Genomic DNA, 13275 nt, shown 5'->3' on the forward strand with positions numbered 1-13275 from the left:
TCCATGTGCTAGGTAATCTCAGGGAATATAAAAAATATAATGCCCTACTAATAACCTAATTTTTCCTGTGCCCACATAATTCAGGGTCCGGCTATTGCCAGCAACAGTTAATGTTCATGTCAACCACCAGAAAAGGTAAAAAGAGGAAGAGGTAAGGGGAGAATAACCAGGTTTCAGATGTCAGCAAGACTACAGTAACCCAGAAAACTAGTCTTTATTACTGAAGTTTACAGAAAATATCTCAAAATGTACATTTTATTGAAAAAACATAAATTCCCAACCTCGTTGGCCAAGAATGGAAAGCAGAGTCTGCAGTAGACCTAAAATTGGAAAAACATATCCTAGTCTTATGACTCTTCATTTACGTTGTGGTAGAGTCAGAATTTAGTGTCAACAGCTTGAAACCATTAATTCATCCCTGCCTTCTGTCAGCAGTACAGGCCACTGGTGTTTTTTGGATGCTGTAGAAAAAGAAATGTGTAGCATAAAGGAGCAGCTGACGAAACTGGAGAGATTGCGGGATACAACCTACAATGCTGTTGTATGAGGTGAGGGCTAAGCAGAAGCCTGGTGGTCTTCTTTATGTTCCTCCCCTTATAGGGTCACTTTAAAGCGGGATTGTCAGCCACAAAATCAAATTCCATTTACTCCTGCTCAGTGTTTATTATGCAGCCTGCAACCCGACCCTGCATTACAAGCATTCCAATCTAATGTTAAACGTTTCTGCTGTAATAAATCTTATCTCAGTCAGCCTGGCTCTATTTAGTACATTGCCAATGAGAAGGAAGCTTGTCATTTTCCCTCCCACATTCCTGCTTCTCACTAATTGGCTCAGGGCAGTTTAGTTTGACAGGCTGAGGCTGAGAAGGAAAAAGCTACTGAAATACGATCTATGCTGTGCTCACATGTATTTACAAAGCAAGCTAGATATGAGTCAGATGAAGTAAATATAGAAAATGCCAGGAACAGTTATCTATATTTACTAAAAAAATTCACTGCAATCAAAAGACAGACAGTACAATACATATGTTATGTAATTAGGACAAGTATTTATCTACTTATACGTGTGTTTTCTTTTTCCTGGGATAGTATAGCTGTCTATGCTGCTTTTCTATGTCTTTGCTGGTTATACATTCAGTGGCTTTGCACGCTGTATGATGCTGGTTCTTCTTCCAGGCAGATTTGCTGCTGGTTGTTCAGGTTAGTCACGACACTCTGAAAATGTTTGATGCCATTTTACAAAAGGAATGAATTCTAGTACACAACAACAAAAAATACAGAGAGGGGAAAAAAAGTAGAAAACATAAAAAGTAGATTAGAGAAGAAGAGAAGAAAACGGAATAAAGAACAAAATAACTCATTATAAAAAATGAGCGTATACCACACTCAAGACTCGTGGCATGTCCTCAGATTCCTCAGAGTTACGGAGAAGAAAAGAGGCCACTGCCACCTCGTAGGATTGTGACGTGGAAACTGACATTAACCCCCTAAATGGTGCAGCAGCCTGAAGCCAACCTCAGGGCTTTGTATGGTCAGAGTGTGAATGGCAGTAGAGGAGGCAGAAACAGTATCTAGTGTTTGCACCCACCGCCACACAAATTCTTCCACCAATTTGTGCAACATTTATGTTAAGGCCCCTTTTACACTAGGCCAGTTTCATTGCGTTGCATTACCCTTTCTGCATGCACAATGACACAATGTCAACAGCGCGTTATGGTCAGACTTCCATGGCAATGCAGCGGTGGTGGAATGCATGGAAGTCAATGGGTGATGCAGAAATTGTAAATTTGTTGGCAGCGTGCAGTCGCCAAAAGACACAAATACAACTGGCAACCCGGGAATCCCAATAAAATACTTCCTGTCCAGCAGGGAGTACATCACTGGGCGAGAAGCGGCGACGGGTGGTGAAGGGCATGCGGGACCGATGCTATGCATATGACCGTCAGTGCTATCTGCCACAGGGTGATATGAATGAAGATTTGTGCGTTGCGGTGCAATGCAATGGGAGCAAAACATCGCACAAAAAATGCACTGGCCAGGTATAAAGGAAATGTTAAGCGGAGCAGCACGGTGGAGAAGTGGATAGCACACTCGCCTTGCAGCGGTGGGTCCCTCGTTGTAATCCCAGAGAGCCAATCAGAAGAAGTAACAGAGCTTTAAAAAGGGGGACACCGAGAGCCCAGTATAGTGTAGTATGTACTGGGAAGAGTGGGTATGCAAAAGTAAGTATAATTTGATATTCACAAACCTGGGTTATCATTCAGGCAACTACTGAAAGGGCAGGTGAGGAGAATTAGACCTGTCCTCACTCAGGATTAAGAAGTCGCTCTCTGTAGATCGGAATATAGCGACCGAGTTCCCTCCACCAAAGGTGGACTCAAATGGCAATGCAGTTGTACAGAGGCACCAGAAGAATAAAAAATATTGGTTAAAAAGTTTAAAATGAAGTAGACAGTGGTGGGCCTACCCCTTCAGGGCAGACACAAAAAGTATTGCTGTTTTTAACAACAAAATTTGGTTTATTTACATACCTTAGAAGGGGGCAACACGTTTTGCGGGTTATCCCACTTCCTCAGGCAATACAAGAGAGCATATAACTAATGCAGTCTGTCTCTTAGCTTAGCGCCTCTGTGTAGAGTAGCTAAGCTAGGAGACAGACTGCGAAACGTGTTGCACCCTTCTGCAGTATGTAAATGAAACATATATTGTTGTTAAAAACAGCAATCCTTTTTGTGTTTGCACTGAAGGGGTAGACCCACCACTGCCTACTTCATTTTAAACTTTTTAACCAATATTTTTTATTCTTCTGACGCCTCTGTACCACTGCATTGGCAAGTAACAGAACTGAAGCAATAAAAATTGGCGTTTAGATCAACAGGTCACACACTGATGCTGTGTGCAGCAGCACCATGTTCTGGGTTTGTAGATCTGCTTTATGTTGAGTGGGGAAGTTTTGCTTTAACGTACTGCAACATGCACCAGGGTTAAAGTGAACTCAAATTAAAAAATACAAGATTTCAGAAATAAAATCTATTTTCTAAATTATAATAATAAATAGCAGCCTTTTTTCAGCTGCATGATGACAAATATTAAAATGATAAAATATTTTACATTTATTGGAGGAACCCCTCCCTTCCTTTCAAATTGCCGGGATTTTTATGGCAAACTGGTGGAGTAGATGGTGTCCGGCAATGGAGGAATTGCTAATGGCTGACCCCAGTATAACCCTAGCTATGAAAAGAGAAGGCTGAAAAGCATGCACTGAAATGCTCATAGGTTTGAAGGAGTGTTTATTTATCTTTGTATGTGTCAGAGTGGTGCAGCTAAATATTTTTAATTAAAAAAATGTTTGGTTTGGGTCCGCTTTAAGCATAACAACTTGTGTCCATCCACATATGCACCCAGTTGTAACACCAATGGGAAAATGCAGGAACTAGGAACCCTGTAAATAACAACATATTTTTCTTTCCAAAAGTTCTCGGTGGATGGCAGCAGATACTGGTAATCCTTGCATGAATAGTAGTTTATTTTTTACATACTTTGCCAGAATTTCTTTTTTTTTTTGTGCATCAATAAACTTTTTTTTATATTATTGCGAGTAGGAAATGGTCATGCTTGCACAGCATAGCAATGTGGGGTAGTGGGTAGCACTCTCACTTTGCAGTGCAGGATCCCTGTTTCCAATCCCAGCCAGGGCACTATCTGCCCCTCTGAGGGACAGTTAAAGCGGATCCGAGATGAAAAACTAACTATAAGAAGTAACTTGTCTATATATCTTATCTAAAGTTTAGATAGTTTACACAGCAAAGCTGCAAACAGCTTTAAAAGAAAATTATTATTTCTTCCTGTGATACAATGACAGCAGCCATGTTGTTTGTAAACATTACACAGAGGCAGGCTTATCTGTATCTTGAGCACCCAGCCTGTGAAGAAAAACCTAATCCCCTCCCCTCTGAAATCAATGGCTAGTAACACCTCCTCCTCCTCCTGCCCAGACTGAGCTCCCATGAGCCCTTGCTACTGCCAAGGCTCTCTGAAAACCTGTGGGCGTGGTTTATTTAGTTTATTGGGTATTAGAGTATTAAAACAAAAACAAAAAAGTATTTGGCGTGAGGAATGCCCTATAAACAATAGGAAAGGAACACAATTATGCAATGAGTAAAAGTTCACCTCGGATCCACTTTAAGTTACAAGATTATATACTATGTACAGTGCTATAGACGATGTCGTTGCTATATAAATACTAAACGACAGCAGTTGACATTACTTACCTAGGCCTTTTTAAGCCCCCTTTATTATCTGAGGTCCCTTTGCGTCCTCTCGGTCCACTCTGTTGTGCCGCTGTTAACTCAAGGCCTCTTTGCCAAATGTACAGGGCCGTTTCTAGCCTTTTTGTTACCCCAGGCAAGAAGTCCTGTGTCCACCCCGGCCCACCAAAAAACACGTACACTAGAAAATATAAAACATATACTTTATAAGGTGAATGCATAATACAGGGAGCCCCCAAGATACAAATTACCTGTCGCATTTTGTTGTTCACCCCTTTCCTGCACTTCCTCAGCCCAGTGTGATTCTTCGCGTTCCCAGCCAAAATATCGCCCCCTATGCTGCTATTGCGGCCTCCTGGCTGCAATAGCAGCATAGGGGGCGACATTTTGGCTAGGAACGCAAAGAATCACTCGCGTTCCCGTGCCTGTCGGGTCCTGATGGCGAAACCGGAAGTGGTCGCTGGCGGGGACGGGAGGATCAGAGAGACACGGCGAGGGCACCGATCAGCTGCAGGGGGCTGTGGGAAGCCCCAGGTGAGTAAAACTCATTTTTTTTAGTGACTTAAGTGCCTCTTTAAGCTCCAGTCACATTAGCTCTTTGGTGGTGGGGTGATACTGATTACTATATGTGCTCTGAATGGTGGAAACCATTGACAAACCATTTTGCTTTCTCTGCTTACAGCTTTGTCACACAGTGGATGCCCTGGGAGAGCTGGTTTTGGTCATCTGAATAACTAAATAATAATTATACTTACAATGCTTGGGACCCCAGTGTAAAATCTGCACTTTTTCTAATCTGCAACTCTTACAGACTGCATTTTTTTAAATTATTTTGGCCATAAAAAAGTCTAATATGATACAAAAGAGGAATATCTGGGCACTGTGTTTACTGAGCTATTAGATGATGTACTTAGTTCTGTGTCTGAAGCTGGTTTTTAAAATAATCTCTCACCGCTGATTATAAATGGAATATTTTACCTGCATTAATGCTTAAATCATATCTTCTGGGATTTGTCCAGACTGCATTACATTTTAAAAGAACAGATTACTCCAGTTCTTCTCCTATTCCTATTAACAGAACTATATACTATTAGTCTGGTGCTGATGCTGCTTTAGCCTGCAAAACTAAAATGCCATCATCCAAACACCAGAAGCTGCAGCCTAAAATGCTTTGATTCCTAGCTAGATAATACATAATTAAAATAAAGACTGCATTGAAGTAGAAAAGCGAGAACAAGTCTAGGTGGCAACATATTAAAGAGCATTTTGCAGTCTAATTTATTGCTATGAATATGTGTATAGCTGGCACAAAGGGTAATTTAATTCATGGAATAAAGTATGGTATGCGGATAGACTTTGCGCAAAGACTCTAAGGGTTGGCAAATGTATTTGAGATTAATATAGCCACATTGAATATTAAGATGAACTCAAAAGGTCATAATGAAGAATATGTGGTCTTGGCTTTATGGTGTAAAATTAATAGTTCACATTGTTTCATACTAAACAAATGATGGAACAAATAGCATCTGTGTGTTTGAGTGCTTAATTGTACTCCTGATAAAAAAAAAACACATTTGTAATTATATATAGTACGTACTTGGAAGGCAGCCATATTTGTTTTGTTCACATACAAGTTCACATAAAAGCTCACTGGCCATATGCAATTCACTTTTTCTCCAAATGGATATTTTCACACAGTAACTATATAGTTTCGAAAGTGGTCATAAGGTTGTCAGCAGAGAAATGCAATGCCCCCTGCACAGTCAGAGAAGGGACTTCACAAATAACTAGTGCTTAATAGATAGCCACAGCAGCAGGAGCACCTCTAGCCATTTTGTTACTCCAGGATAGAAAACTTGTGGTAACCTCCCCCTAACCCCCCCCCCCCCCCCCACATAGCCCACCCATGAAAATAATCGTAATTTGGCAGCATTTCACCAGAAAATTATCGTAATGCGGCAGTGTTTCACTAGACAATAATCATAATTCGGCCGCACTTCACCTAAAAATAATCGTAATGTGGCAATGTTTCACCAGAAAATAATCGTAATGAGGCAGCGGTTTACCAGAAAAGATGTGTAATTTCAGCAGCATTTCACCAGAAAATACGCAATGTGGGAAGCGTTTCACCAGAAAATACACGTAATGTGGGCAGCATTTCACCAGAAAATACACATAGGCAGGGCTCCTCTTCCCCCCCTCCTTCCCATTAGTTCCCCTAATAGCCCAGATACCTGCCTGCACCTATAAGAAAAAAACATTTACTCACCTGCAGAAGACTCCTCTCCCGGGCTTCCTCCAGCGCACAGTAGCTCCCCTGATGATCTTCATGCAGCAACTCTGTCTGCAAAACTCCAGAGCCGACAGGCAGAGCAGGCCTACGGGAAAATAAAATTGTGCCCAAAGCCCTGCACTGGAGACACAAATAGTCTCCAGTGCAGGGATTTGTACACCATTTTCCCTTAGCCTTGCTCTGCCTGCCAGAACCCAAAGACTCCGCAGGCTGCAGAAGTGAGCTTACGGGTTGCGGCCAGTGAACTGTCTATAATACACTACAAGCCAGTTCACCACCTGGGGACACACCATCTGGTGTGGGGGGGGTGGCCGCGGTCCTCCCTCCTGTGCCTCCCCACCCGAGTACAGCACTCGTGACCTCCTGGTTGGCCTGGTGGAGGCAGAAGGAGGCACAAGTGGGACACAAGGAGTCACAAAGAAGGACACAAGGAGTAACAGGGGGGCTAAAGGAGGCACACAAGGAGGCACAATGGGGGACAGAATGAGGCACAATGGGGACAGAAGGAGGCCCAATTGGGGACAGAAGGAGGCAGGCAGGGGGACAGAAGGAGGCACACAGGGGGACAGAAGGAGGCACACAGGGGGACAGAGGGAGGCATGAGGGTCAGAAGAAGTCACAAAGGAGGACAGAAGGAGGCACAAGAGGACAGAAGGAGGCACACAGGGGGACAGAATGAGGCACATTGGGGGACAAAATAAGGCACAATGGGGGACAGAAGGAGGTACACAGAGGTGCAGCGGGAGGTACAGGGGGACATAAGAAGGCATGAGGGCCAGAAGGAGGCACAAAAGAGGACAGAAGGAGGCACAGGGGGACTGAAGGAAGCACAAAGTGGGGCAGAAGGAGGCACAATGGGGGGGGGGGGGCAGAAGGAGGCACAGGAGGAAAGAAGAAGGGACAGGGGGACTGAAGGAGGAACACAGGAGGCAGAAGTAGGCACAATGGGGGACAGAAAAAAAAACACAAAGGGGGCAGAAGGAGGCACAGGAAGACAGGAGGAAGCACAAAGGGGGACAGAAGTATGCACAAAGAGGGGCAGAAGGAGTCACAAAGGGGGACAGAAGGAGGCACAAAAGGGGGACAGAAGACGACAGTGGGAGATGTAAGAAGGCACAAAGGGGCACAGAAGGAGGCACAGGGGGACAGAGGAGGCACATGGGGACTGAAGAGGCACATGGAGACAGAAGGAGGAACAAAGGGAGACAGAAGGAGGCACAGGAGGACAGAAGGAGGCTGAGTTGGACTGAAGGAGGAACGGGACAGAGGTAGCACAAGGGGACAAAGAAAGGCAAAGGGGACATAAGGAGGCACAGGGGGACAGAAGGAGGCAGAGGGGGACTGAAGGAGGCACATGGAGACAGAAGAAGGCACAAAGGGAGACAGCAGGAGGCATAAAGGGAGACAGAAGGACAAACAGGGGGTCAGACATGGCACAAGGGACTGAAGGAGGCACAAAAGCGACAGAAGGAAGCAAAAAGGGAGAAAGAAGGATGCACAGGGCACAGAGGTGACAGCTGCCTGCAACTTACACTAAGTAGATGCAGCAGAAGCAAGTAATAGAACACCCATGGGACAGGGCTTAGTCCAGGGCAGGGCTTCATTTGGGGGTGGGCAAGCAACATGGCGCCTCTAGGACCAATGGCACTCCAGGCAATGGCCTGTACTGCCTATGCCTAAAGGCACGCGTGTAATGAACGGTGGAGCACAGAGAGGATCTGATTACCGGTGATCTGCAGTATCACTGGAAATACAGATATATACCAGATTATAAGTGATCTGCAGTATCACCGATAATCCGATATACCAGCTAACCTCTGTACACCCGAATAGAGTGTAGTGTTTGGTGTAACAGTAACACTTAGAGGACTAGGCCTCAGAGCAGTAAGGAGTACTGCACGGATTCCTTCCGAAGACCTAAACTCTCCAAAGCGGGAGGAGTCAGGCTGAGAGAGTAGGAAGGATGATCTGCGAGTGACACTCTGGAAGAAAAACAAAAGTTTGCTTTCCTAAAACAGAAAGAATTTGCGATAACTCAGGTTGGAGTGAGCTCGAGATGTCTCCCAGGCACCACTGCTGAATATATGCAAATTAACCATTGTTAACAGGACGGGAAACCGCCTCTAATAGTAAGGTCGGTTCTCGAGGTCGGACAAGCCAGGTCGTAACACACGGACAGATAAGGTACAGATTCAGAAGGCAGAGGCGGAGTCTAAGAACGAGCCGGGGTTCGGCAACAGATATCAGAATGGCAAGGTACAAGATCAGAGTTCAGGAGGATAGTCAGGCAGGCAAAAGGTCATGACAGATAATCACAATCAAACTAGTACTTTAAGCCAGAGAGCTATCAACAGAATCTAGCTAAGTGTAGGATTACAGCTCCAGCTGGTCCCGGCACACTTAAAGGGACACTTAAGTCAAACAAAAAAAAATGCGTTTTACTCACCTGGGGCTTCCAATAGCCCCCTGCAGCTGTCCGGTGCCCTCGCCATCTCCCTCCGATCCTCCTGGCCCCGCCGGCAGCCACTTCCTGTTTCGGTGACAGGAGCTGACAGGCTGGGGACGCGAGTGATTCTTCGCGTTCCCAGACACATTAGCACCCTCTATGCTGCTATATGGTATATGATATATGCTCTAGCAGCTTAGATGGCGCTATTGTTGCCAGGAACGCGAAGAATCACTCGCGTCCCCAGCCTGTCAGCTCCTGTCACCGAAACAGGAAGTGGCTGCCGGCGGGCCAGGAGGATCGGAGGGAGACGGCGAGGGCACCGGACAGCTGCAGGGGGCTATTGGAAGCCCTAGGTGAGTAAAACTCATTTTTTTTGTTTGACTTAAGTGTCCCTTTAAGGATCTGACTAAGGGTCTGAGTGCTCCCACGTTGTGTTCGCAACGCCAGACAACCAGCAACTGAACAGCCGGCTGTATATATACACAGGTATCTCTCCAGCACCTCCCTAAGCGCTGGACCAATGAGACGTGGAGCCAGTGTCAGCTGACCAGCCTGGTCAGCGGACTCACTTCTGGCTGGCATATAATCCCTGCCTCAGTGCGCGCGCGTCATTCTAAAGCTAGAGGGACTACGTGTCCCAGCCACACTAACACCGCTCTGTGGTGTAACAGCAAAGGGGCCATGCGTGCTAACCGCCGCATCCAACGCGGCGTTTTCTCCGCGCTCCGCCATGCCCTGCACGGAGGCAGCCGCCTCACGCTGGGCAGAGGCGGCTGCTCCTCTGCGCTCCGAAATGCTGTTTACGGAAGCAGCCGCCTCACGCTGAGAAGAGGCGGCTGCTTCCCTGCGCTGTCTCACAGCGGGCTGTGCAGAAAAGTTTCACGTGTCAATGGAAACAAGCCTCAGCAGGCTGAAGTAACAGTAGTTAAAGAGAAACCGTGACCAAGAATTGAACTTCATCCCAATCAGTAGCTGATACCCCTTTTTACATGAGAAATCTATTCCTTTTCACAAATGGATCATCAGCTATGTATGGCTGATATTGTGGTGAAACCTCTCCCACAGGAAACTGTGAGGACCATGGTCCTGGCAGTTTCCTGTCTGTGAACCTAGTTGTATTGTGGGAAAATACGGTACCTGTTTACAGCTGTTTACAACTGCCAAAAAAGCAAGCAGCACCTCCTTCCAGTGATATCAACTACCAGCAGTAAAAATGTCACCATGTGATAAATGTCAGAATGTAAATCGGGGAGAGGAAAGATTTTACAATGGGCAAGAAGTGACTAAATCATTTATACATAATTATTGTAAAAATGATATCCAGCCTCATGAACCTCACAGTGATGAGCTCAATAGATTCCAACATTGGTTGTAGCTTACGTCCGCATATAGCAGTGCAATGTAGTCTCCACCAGTAGATGCTGTACTGTGCGGGCATGTGGGCTCACGCACCCAAGCAGTGGTGGCCCATCCGGTTTGACCGGGCGGCATGGGTGGCTCAAAGAAGGCCCTTTTACAGGCCCGCGATACTGCTGTGGGTAGAAGATGGGGCGGTGAGGCGTCCCACGCAGGGAGAGCAGAGCGTTTCGCCAGCTTCAGGCTTCCTCATGAGAGGTGTCAACAAAATGCTCTTTTAGGTCTCGTACACATTAGGCAATGCATATGGCAGTGTGTTATGGGTGCAAGCGCACCTGATAGCCCATGCCGTACGTTGCCCTGCTGATCCCATTTATTACATTAATTTGTCTATCCAGGATCGGCGAATGGGGCTGTATAGACACATGCCTAGCCTTGAGGGGGGGAAGGGGGGAGGGAAGACAATCAGTGCACGTTGGAGCTGCTTCCATCAGTCGGGGGAGTTCAAAATAATGTTGTAATCGGTTGTGCTCAGGGGTAGTTAAGGATCTGATACGATGGATCTTTAACGACTCCCATCCCCAAGCAGGATCTGTAGGGGGTTGCTGAATACACAGAATGATTGTCTGATGGAATAGTCGTTGTCGCCTGTTTCGGCTGAAGGTTATCACGTGTGTATGTACCTTGTTCCCTCCTATAGCAGAAGATATATATTTTTTTCTATTGCATTCTTGTTAACATAAACTCAGTGTTTTCTTATTAAAATTGTCAGAATTACTGTACTAGGAAACATTATTTTGGTTTGCTTACTTTGTTGTTTATGCCGTTGCACAGTTAGTGCACTGTATTTGTAACAAAGGCCAGAACCTGGGACTGTTAAATGTTACTTTTACGACATCTTTTCCACGGGCAGTTGATAGGCAATGAAATGCCTCTCAAACTCTCAAAACTGCTTGCTGCTGCCTGGTAACTGCCCACTGCTGCCTGGCAACTGCCTGCTGAGCACACAGTTTAACTGCTCGAGGAAAAGATGCCTAAGGGCCAGATCACACGGACGGTTGGCGGTAAACGTTTACCTCCAAGCATCCAGGACTCGTCAGTTACCGTTGATTGTGCAAACGCAGCATTCCGATCCCGATTTTCCCCATAGTTTCAGGCGAACTTGGATGCCTCATGCAGATTCTAGGGTCAATTCACTGCCGCGTCCTCATGTCCCCTTGCGGGGACGAAAATCGACGATCTTGACGGACTCCATTTGAGTGGCTTTTCTCTTCCTGTCAACTGCTTGTGGTAAAGGGGCCTTAGGCCTCTTTTCCGTGGACAGTTCAACTGTGTGCTCTGCAAGCAGTTACCAGGCAGCAGTGAGCAATCATCAGGCAGCAACAAGCAGTTGCCAAGCAGCAGCAGGCAGTTGTGAGAGTTTGTGAACAAAGATAGGGACACAGCCAAATATAGTGTAGTATGTAGTGGTAATATGGGATGAAGTTGATAGAGTAAATACAAATACCCTCACAAAGCAGGGTTACCTCAAAGGCAACCACTGTAATAACAGGTGGGGAGATTAGACTTGATCCCACTCAGGATTAAGAAGTCGCTCTCTGTACATCAGGAAATATAGGGAATGACACCTCTCCACCAAGGGTGGACCTAGAACAGGGATACAGAGGCGCCAGAAGAATAAAAATGTCTAAAAAGTTTAAAATTTGTGAAGGCAGCGGTGTACTTACCTCCTCCAAACAGACACAAGATATGCCAACAAAGTTTAGCCGAACAAATGTATTTACATACTCTTGGGGAAAATGCAATGTGTTTCGCAGGTATGACCCCGCTTCATCAGGCAGTAGGTAGGAGTAGGTACAGTAGACCAGCACTGTACCTACTCCTACCTATTGCCTGATTAAGTGGGGCCATACCTGCAAAATGTGTTGCATTTTCCCCTGGAGTATGTAATTAAATGTATTCTGCTAAACCTTGTTGGCATATCTTGTGTCTGTTTGGAGGAGGTAAGTCCACCGCTGCCTACACAAATTTTACATTTTTTAGACATTTTTATTCTTCTGGCACCTCTGTATCCATGTTACATTGTGAGAGTTTATGGGGCATTTCACTGCCAATCAACTGTGTTTGGAAAAGAGGCCTTAATCCTAGTACACACTTTCAATTATGATTGGCTAACCACTAACCAATTTTTCGCCTCCATGTAGTATGAGGGTTTACCTACACTATCTGCTTATAGTATTCAATATATGTTGACCCTCATACTACATGAAGGTGATAAAATTGGTCAGGGATTGGCCAATCATAACTGAAAGGCTTTAGGATTTGCCCAATTGCAAGCTGAATATTATTTGCATAAAATTTACATGAAAACAAGACCTATGACCATCTCTAATAATGGATCATCTTATCTTAATACCAATGTTTACCAGAGTTTACATTTTTACAGTAATTTTACCTCCAGCTCAGATCTCTCTTCCTAAAAGTGCCCATTTTTACTTAAAAAGAAGGGCCATCCTTTCAGCGGTCTAGAGAAGCCCATTAGAGTGCTCATGCTTCCCTCGTCTCCCTCCCTGTAGCACAGTTCTGCCGGTTGTTTTCCTTACAAACTGTAATGAGGGTTGTTTTTGACCTCAGCAGTTAGGATGGCTAAACATTTAATCTCTCCATAACAAATTCATTAATGCTAATGTATGTTTATTGCACCGGTGACATTAAGTATGACACACTCTAACTCCAGACCATTTTTATTACTAATATAATAGACAGCTCTTTAAACAGAGACTAAATAAGCTGTCAGTTTATGTCAATTGTTATGGTGTTTTATGATGTACATGCTTGTCCACTTAAAACTGGACTCAGACAGCAATTTATATTACACGGGTCAGTGATCAGCCATTAGATGGTAATGA

General features: G+C 45.1%; 1 protein-coding gene and 1 long non-coding RNA gene across 7 annotated transcripts in view; one reads left to right on the top strand and one right to left on the bottom strand.

The window, feature by feature from the left end:
- RARB (retinoic acid receptor beta) overlaps positions 1 to 13275 on the top strand; it is a 932180-nt gene that overhangs the window by 182257 nt on the left and 736648 nt on the right. The window lies entirely within an intron of this gene.
- LOC137519718 (uncharacterized) lies at positions 1075 to 11667 on the bottom strand. The gene is made up of 3 exons (XR_011021095.1): positions 11443 to 11667; positions 4272 to 4449; positions 1075 to 1254 (listed from the first exon to the last, which is right to left on the bottom strand). It is a non-coding gene; the product is annotated as an uncharacterized lncRNA (long non-coding RNA).

This window comes from Hyperolius riggenbachi, chromosome 5 (assembly GCF_040937935.1).
Source record: "Hyperolius riggenbachi isolate aHypRig1 chromosome 5, aHypRig1.pri, whole genome shotgun sequence".
Taxonomy (NCBI): Eukaryota; Metazoa; Chordata; class Amphibia; order Anura; family Hyperoliidae; genus Hyperolius; species Hyperolius riggenbachi.